This window comes from Pleurodeles waltl, chromosome 7 (genome assembly GCF_031143425.1).
Source record: "Pleurodeles waltl isolate 20211129_DDA chromosome 7, aPleWal1.hap1.20221129, whole genome shotgun sequence".
Lineage (NCBI taxonomy): Eukaryota > Metazoa > Chordata > Amphibia > Caudata > Salamandridae > Pleurodeles > Pleurodeles waltl.
The window spans coordinates 123,043,312-123,062,039 of NC_090446.1; the positions used below are offsets into that span (position 1 = coordinate 123,043,312).

Consider the following 18,728-nt stretch of genomic DNA (forward strand, 5'->3'; position numbering starts at 1 on the left):
AAAAGCATTGCTCCTACTTCGCTGGCAGTTAAGGAAAGTGAGACGATTGTGATGGGACACTGCTGACTTGTACACATACTCAGCATCTTACAAACAGTTGTATCAAATACTGAAATACTTTGAAGTCTCCACCGCTTATGCCATTGCCTGGGAGGAAGATTGCATCGAGACTGAGGAAAGTGACCATGATTACCTTGATGTGAAAGAATTAATTAACAGGGCATGCTACATAGCCAATGGACTGAGTGATGCAATCTATACAGGCAGTCATTATGGTTTTGGAGAGGTCCATGATTTAGGGCCACAATGTGGCTCCCCGACATCTGCTGGGACTCCCACTAGAAACTGGCCACAAATTCTAGACAGATTTGTTAAGAGCATTGTAGTTTCTAGGAGTGATTCTTAACTTCAAATAAAGCTTGGTTTGGACTTTGAACACTGTTTTGCATAGGCTTTCTTTACTTTACTGGGCCCTCATCCTTTGGGAATCATGCGACCCTGATTCGTTAAATCAGCCCTTTGGTAAATTAGTGGTACAAAGCGCTGTCAATCCTCACATCAAAACTTGACACAAGGGACTGTTTCACACCAAAATAACTCTAAACAGATTTGCAATTTGCTTAACTTCACATAAATGTCCCAAGAATGTTTCGGATTTACACAAAAGCGAATGTCATCCATTTCGCAGAGCCTTATTGTTGGCCCCTCTGTCTGTCTCACCGTTGTACTTGCATTGAGACGATTTAACTGCAAACCGGCACTCCTGATTTAGGTATTGAGATCATGGCGTTTAAAACAAGAGAATTGCTTTAATGTGGCTTTCTCGTTTTTAAAAAGTCCTGTTCGTTAATGCAATCCAATACGGACATTGAATTTCCCCAGTTTCCTTTCAAATCTACGTCTTGTCTGCATATCTTGGACAGCATTTGATGGGATTTAAGGAAATTTACGAGAAAATCGGGGACTGTTTTCTCATATACTTGCTTTGAACTGCGGAATGATAAAGTGGGAGAGAAAATAAAGCTAGTTGGCTTTCAAAATTTTGAGCATCACGCCTAAACTGAGCAGTATTTAGAAAGATATGTCCATGCATACTCAGTGAGCTCTACTGAAGTCATTGTTGCTCCGGCTAGAATCTGTAGAACGCCAACAGCAGGTAAAACGGGCCAGGTACACTGATGAGGATAATAGTCAGCGAGCGTGCAGAGCGAGCCAACAACATATTAATACGCAGGCCTGTACATGCACGAGCACGGCGAAAGCTACCCGCGACCGTCTTAAGGTCAGGCCACGTTAGCTTATTTGGAATGCACTTAGAAGTATCGTCTGCACGCACAAAACTCTCTCAAGTAGCCTCAGTCAATGCTCGTTATGCCTGGCCCTAACATGGCCGCAGCTCCAGACTCGCCCCGCCCACAACCAGAGCGCCGGGGACGCCCATGCCCCTGAGCACTGGGAGCGCGCGCCGGGCGGCGGCGGCCGAGTCACTGAGGTAAGGAAGGCTATGAGGGCAGCGCAGGCCGCTCCTCTTTTTTTTTGGCGCCTCTTTTTTCCCGCCACCCCCGACCCCATGTGCGAAGGTGGCAATGGTCGTCAACCCCGGGATGTACTCAGCTGGCGCCGCTGCGACCAATCTCACTCAGCGTCCACGGGGGGAGGGGGCGTTGTGCTTCGCCATTTTGCAAATGCGGTTGTGAAAATATAGATTTATAGAAAAGAATTAACAAGCAGGCAGAAGAAAGAGGCGCTGACGGTTGACAGCGGCCTAACATCCGCCCTCTTTCGCAGACTACTCCATCTTCGGTCCGGTTTGACATGTCCCCACGAGAGTGTGACAACCTAGCCCTAGCCTGACAGTGAAATTTTTCCACCCTTTATAGTTTCACAACCTCCCACAGAGTTCGATACCCAAACCCCAGTGATTCTGGAAAGCCTTTCTCCCACATGCCCCCACTTTTCCCCGTGGTTGGCATCCTGTCCCTTTGCCACACCGCTTCATCTCCTAGCATCTGTCCAAACCAAGATCCCGCACCTGTATCAGCCCAGAGTCCCATAGTGACACCTTCATGAGTTCAAATACCTGCAGCTGCTTAACCCATAATCGTTGGCTATAAACTCTTGTAAAATTTGCTGAAGACCTAGAGTGAATCGGCCAGTCAGCACTGTCACATCAACCATGTGACACAAATGCAAAGAATTCGAGTTCAGTGTGGCAGGCAGAGCTCTCCAGTTTCCTAGGTCCATGCAAATAGATTGTCTTGTCCAGTTTTTTTTTTTTTTTGCATAATTGGACTTGTAGGCCAGATTTTATAATGAAATCAAATGAATATATAAAATTGTTTTTTTTTTTGCACCACAAGTCCCAGAAAATAAATCTTGAATTGATTAGATGTTCACACACTTATCTGCAAAATTTAAGAGCTCGGGCCCACCTTCGGCCCTGTGACAATCTCCATCTGGGCCCAAGCCATCTTTCTTTGACCTGACAACCTTTCAGACAGTAATTCGCCAACCTCCAACCGCCTTCACAGCTCCATCATAGTCCCTTCTGAAGTCTGAATTCTATTCGACTTCACAGTCTGAGACCGTTTAAAAATGAAACATAAAGTATTCCTCCATGTCCAATTTTGTTTTTGTTTGGATTTAAAAAAGCTGTCTTCCTATAGAATGACATGTTCTCAAGAAAAAGTTTTGTGCTTTCCGATTCATTGATTGGTGTGGCTTCTTTCTAGTAACAAGATATTTCACACTAGATAATGTTGGCAGATTACAATTCCACTGAATGTATTAAGTTATTTTAAAATAGAGCAGATATTACTTGCAGGTGTTAGGTGATTTTACATTAAAGTTAACAAGATATAGATGAATAAATAAGTTACATAACTATTGGTAAGCAACGTGATAATATGATAGCTAAAAATAGACGAGCCAAGCATAAAGTTGAGTAACTTGAATGAGTAAGCCAACCACATCAGAGACAAGGATCTTATGAGTGATACAAATAGTTATGTATGCTCTACCGTTTGGAAAATTCACTATTATCCTGGATTGTGTGTAAGGTAAGGCAAGGTCTCAAAAAAGCACAATTCTGTTGACGAGGCAACAGATTTCTTGATGAATTCAAATGGCGTTATTGGGGCCCTTATTCTTTTAGATATGTGAGACAGATGTTCACAGACTATATGGGCTTGGTTCCAGCACACTTCCTGAAGCAGTTGAGTTCTTTTAGGCAGAAGATAGACATAGTTTATTCTGGCTTTACTTCAGAGCTGTTTGTATTTATTACTAGTTCTCTAAAATATACATAGTGGGGGCTGTGACAAGAGGAGTATTTATCTTTCACCTCATGCTATCGGCTGTTTGTGTACTATTCCATCTCACATGAAGTGCTTGCATTGCAGTCTGTGGGGGATTATTTTACATCTGAGATGTGTACTGAATCATCACATATTGAGGGCCAGATATACTAAGATTCTGGTTGCAAAATGTTGCAAATTTCAACCTGATGTTCTGCGATAAGTGTCGCAGATCAAAAATTGCGAGTCTCTATGATTGTCTACTAACATCTGGATGATGGACTGCAAAGGAAAACAGACTACTATCCCTATGATTGTATTCCAAACTTGTGTTTTTGTTGTATAAATATTTTTGTTATTTTCAAAAAGCGCAAGTACATACAGCATAATAGCTGACTTAGACTTTTGCTCAGTATCAAAATAGATTTTTTAACGGTATAGGACTTCTTTTAAATAAAAATGATTTTTTAATTTTGAAAAACTTCAGTGAAAGTTGTCAGAGATCCCCCTGGACAGACCCCCTTCCTCTTTGGGAATCAGTTACCACCCCAACTTAAAAATTGGTAACTGTACAGTGGTTTGTAACATTACTGTTGCAGACTATCGGTGCATAGGTATTTGGAAGGGATGCCCAAAACACACTCCCTCCAACAATGAGTCAGCGGTAGAATGAATAGATGCATGAATGCAAGAATGTTTAACAGCGTGCATGTGTGATGATCTGTTGTTGAGTGCCTAAATTCTCGAGTTACTGAAGAGGCAGTTTCACTTATAAGTCAGACCAGCTGACATTGCCAGTGCTTGTTTATTTAACAAATGGGGAAAAGTGCTATGCAATTAAGTTTGGTATGTCTAAGAATGGCATTATCAAAGGGGTTGATGTGCTATGATCCAATTTTCCCAGTTTTCAGAAACAGGCAGAGTTATATGAAAAATCACCACAGTTTTTGCAGTTTTGTAAGTGTAAGTAAATATTTCGATTTTTGTAGTTTCCCCCTACTTGCGTTTTGTTGAGGAAAGTAGTGAAACCCATGGTGGAACTGAAGGAGCTGTAACTTTCTGAGAAGTAGTCAAAATTCGGAATCCAAGGAGTCATGGGTATAGATCACTCTCGGTTTTCCAAAGAAAGTAAATTGTTGAAATAAAAAACGTACAAAAGTGAATAGGAAAATAAGAAATATAGCAGTGTTTTCATCTGTATTTTTTTGCCCCAGCGACCATTACATCCCTCTGACTCTTTAAGTCATAAGACTATGGAGTGTTTATTGGTTGTCTAAAAACCTAGAGCTATCAAATAAGCTGCAGCTTTTAAGAATATTTCATTGTGTACCGACCATGCAAGACAAGCTATTATGAATGAAAGATGGTATAAAGGAAAGCTAGGCAATATTTACACATGCTCAAGAAATTGAGTTCAGAAATAGTGGTAATTTGTATCACTATTTTGTTACCCATAATATTGTCATGTGATTCAGACAGTGTTTTGAAAAATTAGTTCTATCTTGCACAAAGACTTACATTTCAAAGGCAAAAATGGAGATTCATTCAATAGATAATAATAAATGTTCTTATTAAACTGTTTCCCTAAACTTCTCTTAATCAAAACATTAGCCCAAGTGTGTGGGTGGGGCTATCGCCTGTGACAAGCAGCAGTTATGACTTGAACTGTGTGAACTTAGTGTAATGTCAATATGGTCTTTATATGGTTGCAGTTTTGGTTCTTATGTTGCGCATTAGGCCCACGCACAAATGTGGACGGGGGGTTTGTTCTGGAAAAGTGTGGGAACACAGGGTTGTAGGACTCCGGCCATTGGCTAGAGGTGCCTGAGATTTCTGTCGTAAAGATATGGGAAAATAATGTTTTTGACCAATGGTCTGACAATACACCAGCCATTCTGGCTAAGGAAAAGTGGTAGGATGCACACACGCCACACCAACCTGGATTCCCCTAGATCTCTAAGTTCCAGAAATGTCCAGTGCTGCTAGGGATCCCTGGATGCATGTTGACCACAACGCTTAAGTTAAGTGCTGCAGCCATTGTCTGTGGAAAGATAGAGAGAATGGAGCAAAAATGGTGTCTTGTTTGGGGCCGGATGCCAAGATTGTCTTTTTTAGCACTTTTCTTCCGTGATATTGTGGTGGGTTCTAAGCCTCCCTGGGTGGATTAGGATATTTAACCCTGTGTGTCTTTCCTAGTGGTTGTTGTGAAATCCTGCTAGACCATCTTGGTAAAAAGTGAAAAACCGTATGGGGTTCATGGCTTGCCCATATTGGCACTGGGTTTCAGCCCCAACCTGGGGCACCAGACAAGTTTTTTGGCTTCTCAGGGGCAGCTTTGATGTTTAAACATCTAGCTTCCTGTTCCAGGGAGCAGAAAGCCCGGTAGGCGTAAGGTATTGATGCCCCAAAACAGAAACGGTGAAGGGCATCGTTCCATTTTGGCTTCAAGTCCTACCCCCAGGCACCATATAACCTTTCTACCACCCAGGGGGACCGAACAGGGATTGAACTGCCTCTTATGACCCATATGTCATAACTGTGTCAGAAAGAATCAAAATTTCTCCTTGCTTGTTATGAGGATGGCTGTAGTATTCAGGCTGTAGGCCTTATTGGGGCAGAAAGACTTTTTGGGCTCAAGGGGCAAGGGTTGTAGCCCGATACAAGAATGAACCTTCCATCTTCTCGTTTTTTTAAATAAAAAAATCCTGGGCCTGAATTATACATCAGGCACACTGTTCCAGTTTGTGCTACAGTGGGCACTTAATTAGGTGCCCCCGACATAAACAGGGTACTGTACAAGTTACAAGTAAAGGCGATTTCGGCACATGCACAGACTTCTGGCAGTTTGCACCAGCTTTGAGGAGAGGGCATTAGTGAAAGACATGACTGTGGCTAGAAGCCAGAGCCCCCATCTTTCATTGGAGGCAGACCGGCCTTTCTCCAAAGGGAAAAATGCCTGGGAGTGCCTTAGTCCTCCACACCCCCTTCCTAAATGGTGCCATTGATGGCTGCACTGACTGTAGACCACTTTATGAGTGTCTTGGGAGCTGCCAGGCCTTCACATAGCTGAAAAAAGTTAAAGATTTTGAAATTAAAATGTGTTTTAGCCATGTTGTAAGCATGACCACTGTCTAGCATGGCTAAAAGTTAGTGGTGTAGAGGAGAGTGGAGTGGAGTAGAGTAGAGTGGCATAAATTGGAATGGCGTAGAGTGTTGTAGAGTGGCATGACATAGAGTGTCATACAGTAGAATGGGGTAGAGTGAGTGGAGTAGAGAGGAGTGGCATGGAGTGGAGTAAGGTGGCTTAGAGGGGGGTTGTGTAGAGTGGAGTAGAATGGAGTAGAGTGGCATAACCTATAGTGAAGTCAAATGTAGAGTGGAATGGTGTAAATTGAAGTGGCGTGGCATAGAGTGGAGTATAGTGTCGTAGGCAGGAGTGTTAGAAAGTAAAGTGGCATAGAGTGGTATAGAGTGGAGGGGAGTACAATGCTGTAAAGTGGAGTGGCAAAGTGGTACAGAGTGTCGTAGATTGGAGAGGATGGGGTAGAGTGGAGGGTCGAGGAGTGACGTAAAGTGGCATGGCGTGGCATAGAGGGAATTGCTTAGTGTCGTGGAGTAAAGTGTTGTAGAGTGGAGTGGCGCAAAGTGGAGTAAAGTGGCAACAAGTTGAGCAGTGTAGAGTGTAGTAAAGTGCTGTTGAATGAAATTAAGTGGCGTAGAGTGGAGGGGTTTAGAGCGGAGCGGTGTAGAGTAGATTGGAGTGGCGTAGAATGGCATAGAGCAGAGTGTCATAGAGTGGAGTGAAATAGAGTGTAGTGTCGGAGAGTGGCATAGAGTGGAGTTGTTAACAGTGATGAGCACAAAGAGGAGTATGCATTGTGTGGTAGCACACTGCTATTAAAGACAACGCATTTTCAGTTGAAATGACCATTACATTTGCACATACAGTTTTAGTGATGAAAAGATAAGAACAAAATTTAAAGACCTGTTTACAGAAAAAGAGCACTGGTGGAGGAATACAAGGAGCAATAGTGAACAGGCTGTGCTCTGTGTACAAACACGTGCTGGACAGCCTAAAACAAACCGAGCCTGCAAACCGAAAGGAAGCAAATGTGAGTTACAAACCTCAAAGCCAGTGGTAAACATTGGGTGGAATGCATCATCAGAGAAGCTTTCAGAACAAGTCTTCTTGCAATCAGACAGCTTAAGCTATGAATTAAAAAGCGGTTGAGGTAAACTTTCTTTAAAACTAAAATGCTGTGGAATTCACATTAAGCAAAACTACAGATATAGATAAATGCCTTGCCTTTGGAGACTCGGAGCTCGAGTTCCCACAGGCGGTTAAGAGCTGCAGACATGGCACTCTGGGTGCATCCGCCCATTGTGTGATGCTGGGTTCTAGTGACAAACAGTTGCCACTGCTCTGGTGATTAGAGATTCATATTAAGATGCAAGATTGACTGGAAGATAGGTACAAGGACCCAGTTCTTTATACAGGTTTGTATGCAATAAGTGTAATTTTATAATTTGTGAGAAACTACACTGCAAAAGGTATTAGGAGATCGGTATGAGCCACCAGAGAGGATGTGGGAGGCAATGTCCACAGATAGCGTTATTGGTAATGCAGCAGAAAGAGAAACTCTGGATGATGATATCCTCCAGGATTAAACCTAATGTACATTTTGATCCTGTCACATTCTTCTTCCATCTCCATAACACCATTTCATACATTATAACAAAAGTAGAACACTTCCCCCTCAATATAGGATGCTCTAAACTGTTTCACTGTACATATGAGGTAACCATACACAACATGAATCAAACGACCTAAACACAAGATGATGCAAATAAACTAGAACAAACAAACACATATATACTTACATACAAAATATTTTAAACAAAGGATTTAATTTTAACAAAAGAAAACAAGGAAAATGTAATTGAACAAAATACTCCCAATTACCTACTGGCTCCTTCATCTGTGGGGTTGTATGACACAATAGCAAATACAGCAATATACATTGACATGATTATTGTGTGAAAAATATTGTGTTTATATACCCACAGTGTAAAATAAAAAAAACATTTTCTATCTACAATTTTGTGAAAGATAATATCACCAAAAAGGTAAGAATATCATTTTTAAAATAAATCTTGATTTATAGAAAATGTATTTAAATTATTAATATGTAAAAATAATATAATTTAAAATAATTAATTGTAATAAGTCACAATAGTTTATTACCTACTGGCGGTTGCCAATAGATAGTTATAGTTAGTGCCATGTTTCCATAGAAAACGTGTTTTTTGACTTGCCTATAACTGTGGCACTGTTTGACGAATCTTCACACAAATTTCCCCCCAAAAAAGTGTGCCAGTGATTCTTGCTGTGCGTGGGAAGTTTTGAGGTGATTTTCAAGGGGGGCTGAGAAAAGAGGGGGGTTAAAAAAACATGTGTTTCCATGTTAATTCCCATTGGAGTTTTGAACATGAATACAGCCTGAACCGCTGGACGGAATTATACCAAAATTTGGCAGAAATGTAGCTTTTAGTACACAGATTACGCTTTTTTTGGTGTTTGGTGTTTGGTGTAAATCCGTTCAGTTGTTTAAGAGAAATTAAAGGAAATCTAAATGTTTATATCTAGGGCCGCGGTTCCTCAGCAACAACTTCATGAATGATAAGAGCTCGTGCAGAGTTCTGCAGAGCTCTCATTGGCTTCCAACACGTCATCCAGGAAGTGTTGGCAGCCATCTTGGGACTTGGCGGTGACGTACCCCTCCCCCCTTGAGCGTATTACAGTATTCCAGCTGGGCTGACCAGCGGGAGCATTGTAGTATGCAGTTGGGAACAGTATTACGATATTGGTCTCAGAGCCAAGGCCAATATCGTAACACTACAGCACCCTCGGAATGCTCACTGTCTGCTTTGCAGACAGTGCGCTTTCTGACAGTGCTGGGCAGGGTGCCCTCGACACTGGCTTTCCGACAGCTTTTGCATGGCGGGGACCCCACCATGAGACAGCTGGCGGAAAGCTGAGTTATAATCAGCAAGACAATGCTGAACTCGGTGCTGCCCTGGCTGAGTGCACCTCAGACCACCGTCGGGAACCATGTTCCCGGCAGAGACGGTGGTCTGCTGGCGGGTCTGCCCTTCAGGGTTGTAATATGACGTTCTGACTGCCACAGTTGCAGTGGTCCGACCGTCACCGTGAGGCTGGCGGTCCTTGGACGGCCAGCCGCGTAATGAGGCCCCAAATGTTTAATTTTAAATAAAAATTAATTTACAGCAAAAATCCATAAATTATAATTTAATTAACTTGCCACCCTATTCCCCTACAAACTAAACAACCCAGTAGTACATTTTAAGTTACTATTTTATGTAAAAAAAAATTTAGACATTTAAAAGTACAAAGTAAATTTTACCAAATTTAGAACAATTGTACTAATGAAACTAACACATACAATTAATATTAAAATAATATAAAGTTATTTTCAAAATGATATTAATTGCTGTTTTATAGTAAACTATTTAAAATATAGCAACATCTTGAAAAAACAATATTACACAAAAAACAAATATTATCTTTGATATTCTTTTCCGTGATATTCCTGCAATGACAATATTTTTGACATGATATTCATGTCACACAATATTCTGGAATCAATATTTGTGTCTTTCACCATCCGTGGATTATCCTTCTCCGGTGACATGGCACTCGTAACCTCCCACAGCTTGAATTGAAACTCCTTCTACACCTGTCACGCAACTATCCGATAACTATACCCCTCCCAAATTTCTACCACTCACTCTCTGCCTATATCCTATCTTCTTTCAGTACTTCCTTTCACTTGACATCATTGTACATATCTACTATCCTCTGGTTCAAACATTTTCTACCTTCAGTGGCAATGCTGTTACCAACCATCCGACTGAAATTAGACACCCCCCCCCCCCAAAGGGCCTTGCAAAGCAAAGCCACCTTAACTGCATCACCCACATGTCTCCTGAAAATGCCTTTTGTCACTCTTGTCCTTGCCCATTTTGAACTTTTTAGCTCGTGCAGACCATATTCACCTGTTTCCCTTCCTTCTATTTATGTCACCATTAATTCACATCTGACTCTGCCTTTCTACCACACAAAAGTTCACTCAATTCAGCCCTGTGACTGATTGAGGCAAACACCTTGTTGTAGTTGGACTCCCGCTCCTAGGCGAGACTGCTGGTTTAGGGATGACTGCACTTTTGTTTGTGGGCTTCAAGGCCAATCCTACAAGTCACAACTGTTGGCCAAACTCTCCTGGCTCACAAGCAATAACTCACTAAAAACCCAAAAGTGAAAGGTGATTTCTGGCAGTCTTACCCATGGGCTCTAGAATGCAACATCTGAGGGGAATCGTGGTGGATCGGAAGTTATTCTTTTCTCGGGTTAGCGATAAGTCTCGGTTACGAACAGGCAATGAAGGAGATACAGGAAATTTTCAATAGGTTTATTGAAAAGGCTGCTGCAATTTATTATAAAATGTATGAGCTGCAATAATTAGGATAATGAGTACTTCCAGGAGCAGAATTGTAAAGATGAGAGTCGTGAATACAAAGACCCCCATCATCTTGCAATAAACATGAAATGTAAAAAATCCCTAAAACCCTAACATGGAGACCCTAATCTCTCTAGAAAGAGATAGGTGTGATAAACCTAATCTGCCAGTACCAAATCCATGAGAAGCACCCCCAACCCTCATTACCTTGAAACAAGGTCTGTGGATCAGACTCCATGGGGACACGAAGACTGGGTGTGCCTGAAGGCGACCTGCATCATAGATGGTGATGAAAGCATTTCGTAGGAATTCCTTTGATAACCTTGTCTGCATGAGATATATTTATACAGCTCTTGTAGGATCCCCCTGACTCAGGTATGTTCCCAAACAGTAGATAAGGGGGCACGCTTGTGGTGGCAATTATGTAAACAATCCCCAACAAAAGTACATAATGGGGGTCATTATGACCCCAGAGGTAGGTGATAATATGGCGATAGTACCACCAACAGTCTGGTGGTACATACCGCCACATTATGACATTGGCGGGTTGGCTGCAGTCAACCCGCCAATTTACCATTCCTACCGCCATGGCAGTAGCAGCAGCTGGGCCGGAGATAACAATCTGCAGCCCAGCGGCCGCTATTGTTCCGCCGGCAAAATTTTGAGCCTGCCTACAGCCATGGTTTTGTGGCATTTGCAACACCACGAACACCATGACGGTAGGCCCTACCAGTGACAGGGAATTCGTTCCCTGTCACTGGTAGGAGGCTCACCCCCCCCCCCCCCCCCAAACACTCCCCAGATGCCCCCCAGATGCCCCCCACACCTCCTCCAACCACACTTGCACCTTCTGATCCCCCCATACATGCACACACTCGCAGACACGCTCCATGCACACACACACACACACACACACACACACACTCACACTGGCATACACGCATTAATTGACGCATGCATCCATTCATTCTCGCACACATCCGTACACACATTGACATGCAGACTCGCATTCACATTTCCATTTGTACATGCATTCTCACACATGCATACACACACGCAAACAACACTACACACACAGTCACATTCATGTACACACTCACACATTCATGCACACAGCCCCACAAACTCACACACAACACCCCCCATGCCCTCCCCTGTTGGAAGCCCAACTTACCTGCATCAAGGGGGTCTTCTGGCAAGCAACGGGACGGGCCGTTGCTACTGCCAGCAGAACACTGCCAGGCCTTATAATGTGTCATGATACGGCTGTCGGTGGTCTACTAGTGTGGTGGTGCTGGTGGTAGCAGCACCACCTTACCACAACCCACCAGTATGGCCACAGCCGGATTTCCACCCTTCGTGTGGCGGGCGTCCGGCTTTGGTCATAATCTGGCAAACAGATGGTAGCCGCAGTGATGGTCTTTTGGTAGCCGTCACCGCAGCGGTAGGCAGCTTATACCGCCATTGTCATAATGTGGGCCTATGTTCCTGTCACGCGTAAGTGGGAAAGGGACATGATGTGAATATCTACGTACATCACTTACTTTTGATGCTGATAGTGACGCCTTCACAGAGTGGCACTGATAACATAAATCAAAACATTGCTCTAGCGCTAAACAAAGATAGCCATCTTAAAATAAATAATAAAATAAATAGGATAAGACAGAGCAGGTTAAGTAGGTTACTGGGTGACGGGGGGGCACAGGCCTACAAGCCAGAAGGCTGAGCTAAACTCCTGATTCCCAATAAAAGTAAGATTCACTATACCCTTCCCATTGCCGGAACAATGGTGACGCCATGACATTGTCGCCATAGAAGGTCCAAGCTAAAATGCTCTGAGCTAAAAACACCTAAAAACGTGTATGAAATCTTAATAAAACTAACTAGAAACATACAAAGAGACAAAAAATGTCGACCATGACAAGCACAGCAGGCCAAAGTTAATCTAATCTAAGAAGGCAATTTGGCATGAACTTTTTAAAACTTTGGAATAAAGCCAATGGTAGAATTAATTAACAATAACAATGATTTTGAAAGATGCCTACAAAATCGTCGAATGGAAATGCATCCAGGAAGGACTCCACATTGTCAGATGTCAGGTCGATGACAGGATTGGCAAACGGATCCAGGGGGCAGAAGTGTCCAGAAGCCTCAAGTGCAGGATCACCCGCCAAGGCAGCACCATTCAAAGTGCCTGAAGGAGCCAAATAGTTGATAAGGAGTGGCTCATAGGTGTCCTCAGGAATTGGCCTCAGTCTCATGGGGCACGACCATGAATAAACCCTTTTCTGGAACACCAACAGTTCTCTGTCCACAGGAAGCACTGGCAGAATGGCAAGACGCACTGATGGTAGTCACTCAAAGAGGCACCAGGTGCAATGAAAAATAGGTTACATGCACCACAGGACTGGTTGGAACGACAATGACCAATTGTGCTCCAATTCTGCCAGCAACGGAGCACCAAAGAACTGTACCATGCGATCACGGCACAGCTGAGCTAATGGAAGTAGCTCTTAGCTGAGAAGACACAACCACTGTGTATCCGGAACAGCAGCATTATACTGACAGTCAGTGCCAAAGTCTCTGGAAAGCCACCAAACACACTTGAAAAGAGTGAATGGATAACTGATGAAATGGCTCTGAAGACAGTCTGAAAGATGGAAGTAAATCCAGACCCAACAGCCTTAAAGAAGTGTATAATCCCCTTAGTGCTCGAGGTGTTGAAAATTCTGAAAACCAGCACTCCAAAGTGCTTGGGGAAGTTGGTATTTAGTAGGGATTGTATCTCAGCTGATGATCTTGCTATCTGGAGAGTGTATGTGTCAACAGCACTTATTTTTGGAATAATAGTGCCTTTAGTCTTCTCAGCTTGTTATAACTTACTTAGTAGTATCAACGTGAGGCCACATTTCTGCAATTCTTCTCTCTTATGTAGGGGGTGCGGGGGGATAGAACATGTCCACAACAAGTTACAATTAGAGAGACCGAAATTGCGTAGGCAATTCCTGGTCTCATACCCCAACAGCTCTGTTCGTTCAGGACCACATAAATGTAATTCGAAAGTATATTAAATGCTGGACCAATCAAAGAGACAGGAGTACCCTTCAGTAAGCATGTCAAGTTTGCGACCCATGCATTGCAAAAGCTGTGAAATTACACCTGCTTGCAGATCATTACATGACTAGTAGTCTCGCATTAACTTCAGCTGAAAAAGACCTCTGTTTCACCGTTCAGACATTTGTACGCAAAAGGCAACTCTCACTCTTCTTTAATAAAGCTATCTCGTAGCTGCTCATATCTGCCTACAGCAAAATGTTCCAAGCATTTCGTGAAACGAAAGGTGGAAATAGACAGATTTATAATGCCATGTATAAGCCAAACTGTTGAAGGAATTTCAGTTACTGTGAAAGGCAGCTTCTCTATATTAAGAATGGTGTAACATGCTTCCTTTTGAGCCATTATCTTTTGCTCCTTGGACAAATTAAAAGCAGAGAACAAGTCACTGCTGTTAATATATTTCCATGGGACGTGGCCATTTTTCAGAATCTGTAACGTTCAGCCTACCTGCATGATGGAACGCAGCTGACTTTGTCCATGCTGTAATAGGGATGTCATTCTGAATGACGTCAATCACAGAAGACACTATGGTGTTCATTATGACTTTGGCTGTGACTGTTAAATTGGCGATAAAACCGCCAACAGCCTTGCAGTAATTACTGCCAAATTATGACCCAGGCTTTGATACCTCTCATGGACAGCGGATGTACCTCACCAACTTCCAGGGTGTTAACACCACTGACCACGGCAGTAGCCATCAACAGCCAGGTGGAAGTCAAGGTACAGCCCACCATATTATGACATAGCAAACCGCCAGGATTACTGGGGCGGTACCAGTGCCATCAAAAGCCTGGCAGAAACACTCTGCAGACAACAAAAGACTCACTAACAGGGACACAGAGGATTCCGCCGCCGCCATGGAACCAGAACTTCAAGTCTTCTTGATGCCTTACTACGCCATGGCCGTCCTGGAAAACCGACGAAGACAATGACGGTGAGTACAGCCGCCTAGCACACAAGGGAGGGAGGGAGGAAATGGAGAGTGACACACACACATGCACAACACACACCATTCACACACACATACCATACACAGAACCAGCTGCAGAGTAAAACGAATGTCACAGGACCCACGTCAAATTAAAACAAGGACAACATTAGAGTGAACGAACACTGTAATTTGCTGCCAACAGCCATCATAATTTTAGATCAAATGCAAATGCAGGCGTCAGTGCCCAGATTGGCCCAATGGCCAGTCCAAAGTACAAAAGGCCCACATGGCCATGGGCGCAGTCCAAGGCCCAACTTGACTCCTGACATAATCCAGACTCCACTGTTCAGGGGCATCATGTTGGAAATGGACAGGCACGTCAGGGGGAAAGGGGTGCACCTCAGCTGATGTGGGTAACATGCCCACTGGTTCTGGAGGGGGTTCCTTGCCCAATTGCCTCAGGTGGGGAGTGCAAGGCCACAGTCTCTGAATTGGATAACATGCCCACTGGTTCTGGAGGGGGCTCTTTGCCAAATTGTCTCTAGTGAGGAGTGCAAGGCCACAGTCTCTGAAGTGGGTAACATGCCTACTGGTTCTGAAGTGGGCTCCTTGCCCAATTGCCTCTGATGGGGAGTGCAAGGCCACAGCCTCTGAAGTGGGTAACATGCCCACTGGTTCTGGAGGGGCTCCTTGCCCAGTTGTATCTGGTGGGGAGTGCACTACCCAGTCTCTGAAGTGGGTAACATGCCCCCTGGCTCTGGAGGGTACTCCTTGCCCACCAGTCCCAAGAGGGTGGCCTACATGACCTCTGCTGGAGGTGAGGGCTCCCTGCCCTCTGCTGGTGGAGGTGTCTCCTTGGCTGCCTCTGCTGGAGGTGGGGGTTCACTGCCAGTTCTATGGATGGCGAGCTGGTGCCTTGCTGCCATGGAACGTACCTTCCTCCGTAGGTCGTTCCACCTCTTCCTGATGTCGTCCCTTGTTCTTGGATGCTGTCCCACTGCGTTCACCCTGTCCACGATTCTCCGACATAGTTCCATCTTTCTTGCAATGGAGATTTGCTGTACCTGTGCTCCAAACAGCTGTGGCCCTACTCTGACTATTTCTTTCACCATGACCCGCAACTCCTCATCTGTGAAACGGGGGTGCCTTTGTGGGGACATGGGTGTTGTGTGGTGTGTGTTGTTCAGTGGGTGTTGCATAATGTGGTGGGGTGTGGGGTGCGTGATGTATGCATGGGTGTGTGTAGTTGTTGCTGTGATTTGCGTGGCTATCTCTTGGCTATTTTTCATGTTTGTAAAGGGTTGCGTGTAATGTGGGTGTGTGTTTTATAGTGCTGTTGGTGGATGGGTGTGTATCAGTGTCAGGTGTGTGGTTTTGGCCAATGTTGTGTTGTTTTGTATTTGGGTGGCCATTCTGACCGCGCTGGTGTGTACTGCCAATGGTTTACCACCGTTGAATGTCCGCAGTGGTGATTCGTGGGTCATAATGTGGAGGGCGTTGTTTTGTTGGCATGACGGTATGGGTGTTCGTGCCACCACTTTAACACTTACCTTTGGTCTGGCAGATATGTATTTATAACAGTATTCTGTCGGTTTAGTGTATGTTCGTCATAATATGGGGAACAGATTTTTGCCCCAGGACGGTATGTTGGTGGCCGTCACCATGGCAGTAAGCTGGATTTACCGCCAATGTCGTAATGAGGGCCTAAGTTGTATTTTCTGTTGGACAGAGTATTCACGCCATTATCGACAGCAACTAAAGCCTTTTCCAGATTTCATTTATCTATTTGCTTTAAACGTGCATCCGCTTCCATTTGAGAAAGCTTCCATATTTAATTGTATATGTCATGCAGGCATCGTTTAGAGCGTTGCTTTCTTGGGTCTGGCAAAAAAAACTTGCAAGTCTACGTCCTTTTATAGGAGATGAAGATGTTCCTTGATTTCTGCTAAGGTGTTGGTCTGTAACCATTGTTGGCACAGTTTACCCACACTGTATGTGGTAACTATACCCGAGTGTTCACCCAAGACAAAGCGAGGGTCCGGCTGGCTAATCTTGAAACCCCCTGAGGAATTAACATATTGTGCATTTGTGTCTATCGGCCACAATAACCACCTGCTGGGACTTGACAGTGTGGAATTATAGGTACCATCCTGAACCCAAGCATTTAGTTCCTCCTCTGTGACATTGAGGAATGATTGCCAATTGATAAATTTGGCTGGTGTGGGGGTACTGGGCACAATAATTCCCTTTATTTTTGCTAACCCTGGGCAGGATGTCTGTTGAACTGTGGCATTTAAAAATATCATTTGAACAGGAATACGTCGTGCTCTAAACAAAGCTTCCCTACCCTGAATTTGCCAATCTTGTGATCCCCATACACTTTTTACATCAGTAGAGTTCTTCCAGTATTCGTATCCTTCAACTGCAAGCTGGGAAACAACGGACTCTGAATAGATTTAATTTGGTGTCGGTCAGCAGAAGTTTCCGTATTTTGGAAGGTGGTAATTTGAAGTGATGTGACTCTGCATTCGTAGTGTCATGTCCGGAAAATTATGCAAATTTGTTTACATAAGTTTTGGGGCTCCCCACAGGTGGAGTTGAGCAGTGTTCCCACTATGTGTAATAATATACTGATCTGTGTCTAGTTGCTCGATGTAGATAGTAATGTCCCCAATGATAACAGAACATTTCCACATAATTTGCTGTGTTCAAGTATACATCATCACTTTCAAATACAGTGTAATCCTGAAGTTCAGTAAGCATTGAATCAACTGTTGTAACATCCCAGTCATCAGAAACAACACCAGGTGTAATCACATCAGTCATTGAAATTTTGAAACCATATGGAATTTGTAGAACCTCAGTTGGCCCGTAAATATCAAGTGGAACTATATCCCAAAGAATCCCATGTGGAATTGGTACCGCTGATTTGTTCACAAGGGACAAATTTCTTTGGAAAACTTCATCCACTGGCTCAACAGAAGAGCGTTGAAGATAATGACGGTTTATCAAGAGAAGGAAAACAGTCACTAAACCAATCCGTAACAGAAAGGCAAGCAGTGTCAGAAATATCCACAGATAGTACCATGGATAAACCAAATACTTATTTTGAAGTCATATGCACAACTTACTTGTCTTTGAAACAATTTCAGTCGCAGGTCTAGATGAAGTTGTAGAAAAGTCATCAATGTTGATGAAGTAACCAGAAGCAGATTCCGGAGCCGGTGCATTACTGGTGGATAGATCCACTTTGCATGGAGGTTCGCAGTAGACGGTGTCAGTTTGCGTTCTGCTGGAGTAGAAAACAGCCACATCTTGGACAGTTCTTGTAGGTGAAGTGATAACAGGAATCAACAGAAGCTCCTTTTCCGCCCTCCTCATGCTCGAGGAGGCATTTGTAGTATCATTGTACATGCTGGTGTAGTCAGAAGAGTTGTTGTTTCTTCTTTGAAGAGGTATGTTTTTTGAAGTAGTGAGAGGGAACCGGGGACTACACAAGGGACCTCTGGGTCTACTGTGCAGGATCAGCCACATGGTGCAGTTTGATGTTGTTGATGGAGACAAATCTGTTTGTTTTGTAACCTGGCAGCAGTGGTAGGATGATAGTTCTGGTGCCTTGTATTCCCAGGACTGGAACCGGTGCTCTGTAAGATGGGAGAATTCCTTCTTCACAGCAATCTTCTCACGAACCAGATCCCTATCTCTAGGAATCCAGCCTGTAGAAGTTGTTGGCAAATCTCTTATTCCTAGGGTGGCAGCACTGGCGAATTAATAATCATCACAAAATTGCTGAAGCTCCTTTAAGACAGTGAGATGTTCATTTATGTCAAAAGGTGTATCTGCTGC

The 18,728-nt window shown here is 43.7% G+C and overlaps 1 protein-coding gene across 2 annotated transcripts in view; it reads left to right on the top strand.

Annotated features, from left to right (window-relative positions):
* Positions 1-1,435: 1,435 nt before the first annotated feature.
* Positions 1,436-18,728, top strand: part of ZNF512B (zinc finger protein 512B) — a 282,920-nt gene continuing 265,627 nt past the window's right edge. For both annotated transcript variants that reach the window (XM_069243246.1, XM_069243247.1), the window contains exon 1: positions 1,436-1,492. The gene's annotated coding sequence lies outside the window, so the exon portion shown is untranslated. The remainder of the gene's footprint in view (positions 1,493-18,728) is intronic.